The sequence below is a fragment of the Gorilla gorilla genome, chromosome 10 (assembly GCF_029281585.2).
Source record: "Gorilla gorilla gorilla isolate KB3781 chromosome 10, NHGRI_mGorGor1-v2.1_pri, whole genome shotgun sequence".
NCBI lineage: Eukaryota > Metazoa > Chordata > Mammalia > Primates > Hominidae > Gorilla > Gorilla gorilla.
Genome location: NC_073234.2, coordinates 36,845,575 through 36,850,460, shown reverse-complemented (window position 1 = coordinate 36,850,460; position 4,886 = coordinate 36,845,575).

Here is a 4,886-nt window from a genome sequence, read left to right as displayed (position 1 = left end):
AATAGCTGCCACTTTGTGTAAACTCCAACTCTGGAACATTCTAGAACTTAACGTGGTACATCATTTAAAGCTCCTAAGACCCCGTGAGGCCCCTGCTATCCCCTCTGTCTCACAAACAGTAAGTTGAGGTTCTGAGTAGGATAGTAATGGGTGCAAAGTCTCACAGCTAAAAAGAGGTAGAGACAGAATTCAAAGCCAGTGTGTCTGACACACAAACTGTGCTCTTTCCAAAAATAGGTCACCCTCTCTCAGACTGCTCTCAGTCACACCCTTGACTTCTCATACAACTTAATAAGCTAAATGACTCCCAATCTCCCAACCCCATCTCAGCTCTCCCTCCTGAAGACTCACATGTTCAACTTCTTACTCAACATCTCTGCTCAGTTCCACTGGCATCTGAAGCTTAAACTGCCCAGAACTCAATCTTTACCCAGAACTCAATCAGTGTCTTTACCTTGAGAAAGGTGACCTGGAAGTCATTTTAGAGTCCTCTCTTCCCATATCAAAATCCTGACAATACTAGCTGTCTTTGTTTTCTAAGGCTGCCATAACAAACTACCACAGACTGGGTTGTTTAAACAACAGAAAATCATCTTCTCCTAGTTCTGGAGGCTGGAAATCCAAAATCAACATGTCTGCAGGTTTGGTGTCTTCTGAGACCTTTCCTCTTGGCTACAGATGGCCACCTTCTTGCTGCATCCTCACACGGCCTCCTCTTCGTCTTGGCCTGTGTGTCGTCTATGTCCTACTCGCCTCCCCTTTTTTTTTTTTTTGAGACAAGATCACTCCGTCACCCAGGCTGGAGTACAGTGGCATAATCACAGCTCACAGCAGCCTCAATCTCCCAGGCTCAAGCAATCCTCCCACCTCAGCCTCCCAAGTAGCTGGGACTACAGGTGCATGACCTCATGCTAAGCTAATATTTTTCTATTTTTTGTAGAGATGGGATCTCTCCCTATGTCGCCCAGGCTAGTCTCAAACTCCTGGCCTCAAGCCATTCTCCCATGTCAGCTTCCCACAGGGTTGAGATTGCAGGCATGAGCCGCTGTGCCTGGCCTTAGTTTCCTCTTCCTGTAAGAGCACTAGTCATATTGGGTTAGGGCCCATCCACATGACCTCATTACATCTTAACTACCTGTTTAAATGCCCTGTCTCCAAATACAGTCACATGTTGATGTACGAGTGGTTAGGACTTCAACATCTGAAATTTGGAGGCACACAACTCAGCCCATAACACTAGTTTTCAGGCATCTTTCAAATTTGACTTTCCATCTTCAGGTCTAATTGCCACCCTTTTAGTTGAGAACTGTGCCATTTCTTACAATTATAATATTCTCAACATCCTGACTATTATGCTTTATAAATAATATTGTTCTGATTATAAAATAATTACATGAGCTCTGTAGAAAACACACACACACACACAAACACAAATAAAACATAAAATCTCTGTAATCTCAACAACCAAACATAATTAGAATTGATCATTGGCATATATCCTTATCTTTTTTCTATGTATATATTTTTAAAAATTGGGGCCGGGTGCCATGGCTCATGCCTGTAATCCTAGCAATTTGGGAGGCTGAGACGGGAGGATCACTTGAAGTCAGGAGTTTGAGACCAGCCTGGGCCAATGGTGAAACTCCATCTCTACTAAAAAATACCAAAAAATTAGCCAGGCCTGGTGGTGCATGCCTATAATCCCTGCTACTCAAGAGGCTGAGTCAGGAGAATCACTTGAACCTGGGAGGTGGAGGTTGCAGTGAGCCGAGATCATGCCACTGCACTCCAGCCTGGGTGACAGAATGAGACTCCATCTCAATAAAAATAAAAATTGGAATTGTCTTAGTATGTTTTGCATTGCTATAACAGAATATCACAGAAAGAGTAATTTAAAAATAAAAGGAATTCATTTCTTATAGTTCTTGAAGCTGGTAAGTTCTAGGTCAAGGGGCATCTGGTGAAGTCCTTCTTGCTGCATCATAACATGGCAGAGGGCATCACATGGCAAGGGGGCAGGAACATGTGTGTGAGCTCAGGTGTCTCTTACTCTTCTTATAAAGCCACCGGTCTCATCATGGGGGCCCTACCCTGATGGCCTCATCTAATCCTAATTAATTCCCAAAGGTCTTACCTTCAAATACTATCAACACATGAATTTGGGAATTAAGTTTCCAACACATGAAATTTGGGGGACACATTCAAACCTTAGCAGAATCATAACATATCTTCTCTTTTGTAATCTGATTGTTCTCATGAACAATTTCTTGCCTGGGTGCGGTGGCTTATATCTGTAGTCCCAGCACCTTGGGAGGCCAAGGGGGCGGATCACTTGAGCCCAGGAGTTCAAGAGCAGCCTAGGCAACATGGTGAAACCCCATCTCTACAAAAAATACAAAAATTAGGCAAGCATGGTAGTATATGCCTGTAGTCACAGCTACTTCAGAGGCTGAGGTGAGAGGACTGCTTAAACCCAGGTGGTTGAGGCTGCAGTGAGCTGTGATCGCCCACTGCACTCCACCCTGGGCAATAGAGTGAGACCTTGTCTCAAAAGAAAAAAAAAAATTCTCATACCATTAAATATTATTATTCTCCAACATTATTTACTGATCACTTCACAATATTCCATCATACAGATAGACCAATAATAAACTTATTATTAAATCAGTTAATATAATTTATTATTAAATCTGTTAATATAGTCTATCTGTATGATAGAATATTGTGGACATGTGGGTTTCAGGCAGTCCCATCACTCATAGCCCATAGAATGGTCTTTTTATCTCGATGGCTTACATACGTATCTTCAGAGAACTGAGTTCAGATTCATTCATTGCCATTGCTTCTCTCCTTACTGCCTGTTTTATCTAAAGCTTAACCCTGTGTTATAATTTTAGAAATCATGAGATAGTTGGCAGGCTAATGGCTTCATTTTAAGTAGTATCTGATGTGAAGTTTACAACTGAAGCCAATTGGAGTTCTTTCTTAAGACGGCTCCTTAAAAATTTCATTATGTTAGACCTGTCTTCAGTGGGTTACATTACCAGACTCTTGATGAGAGAAATCTATTTGCTGGTGAATAAAATTGTGGCAGCTCTTATTTATGTGTCTTAATGTGGCTAAGGTAAATGTTTTTAAAATACTTACTTTGGAAACAGTTTGATAGTTCCTCAAAAAGTTAAACTTAGAATTACTATATGACCCAGCAATCCTACTCCAAGGTATATACCCAAGAAAATGGAAAACATTATGTCCACACGAAAACTTGTCCATGAATGCTTGGCTATTATTTATAACAGCCAAAGAGGGGAAACAGCCTAAATGGCCATCAACAGATGAAAGAATAAACAAAATGTGTTACATTCATATAAAGGAATATTATTCAGCTATAAAAAGAAATGAAGAACGGATATATGCTACAACATGTATGAATTTTGAATATTTGATAGGTAAGGCTGTGCTGGTGGCTTATGCCTGTAATCTCAACACTTTGGGAGGTCAAGTCAGGAGGATCGCTTGAGCCTAGGAGGTCGAGGCTGCAGTAAGCTATGATTGCACCACTGCATTTGGTGACATGGTCTCAGTCTGTTGCCCAGGCTGGAGTGCAGTGGTTGAACACAGCTCACTGCAGCCTCGACCTTCTGGGCTCAAGTGATCCTCTCAACTCAACCTCCCAAGTAGCAGGGACTACAGGTGTGTGCTACCACACCTGGCTAATTTTTGTATTTTTTTTGTAGAGATAGGGTCTTGCCATGTTGCCCAGGCTGGAATTTTTTTTTTCTAAGTAAGGCCAGTGTGGTGGCTCATGCCTGTAATCCTAGCACTTTGGGATTACACTTGGGAACCTCCACCTCCCAGGTTCAAGGGATTCTCCTGCCTCAGCCTCCCAAGTAGCTGGGACTATAGGCACCCACCACCACATCTGGCTGATTTTTGTATTTTTAACAGAGATGGGGTTTCGCCATGTTGCCCAGGCTGGTCTTGAACTCCTCATCTTGCCCTCCCAAAGTGCTGGGATTACAGGCATGAGCCACAGCGCCTGGCCAATGTTGTCTTAATTTAAACCTTGCAAAAAGAAAAAAAAAAAGTATCGTAGCCTAATCTCCTGTCTTTGTGAAAGATATTCAGTGATAGTATGATTGAATTTCGGAGGAGGCCAAGATAGTCTAGGTTTAAATGGCTCTGCCTTGTGAACAGATGGGCCCCAAACAAACTCATTTTTATTACTCCACGTTGAATGCTGGCTTTTTGAGCAGGGGAGGGGGTTCAATTTCCCTTGGCCTGTTGGATGAACAGAGAACGACATAGACCTAACTGGGAACCTAACGTGCTTTCTCTTTCAGAAGGTAAATATATATGTCATGCTCACTGCCGAGACCTGGTACATCTGGATTATCCACAAAATGGGAAAGTATCAAGCTGCATGCCGACTTCTGAAGTAAGATATTCAAGCAAAAAGAACAGACAGGTAGGCACTATTGGTGCTTGTGGACATCGTGCGTTTCGGTCACTCCCATCACTCATACCCCATAGAATGGTCTTTTTATCTCCATGGCTTATGTATGTATCTTCAGAGGATCGAGCTCAGGTTCATTCATTGCCATTGCTTCTCTCCTTGCCGCCTGTTGCATCTGAAGCTTAATTTTGGGTTATAATTTTAGAAACAATAAGATAGAGTATATCAGTAGTTTTATCCAACAGATTTGTCATAAGATATGAGGCTTTCATCTGCTTGATTACTTGCCACATTCAGGATGCAATCTTGTTAACAGACATACTTCCTGCTGCGGAAAATAGGACATGAAATGTAAATGTGTGTTGATTTTTTTTTTAATCCGATGAAGAGCCTCAGCGTGAGTTTGAGACCAACCTGGGCAACATGGTGA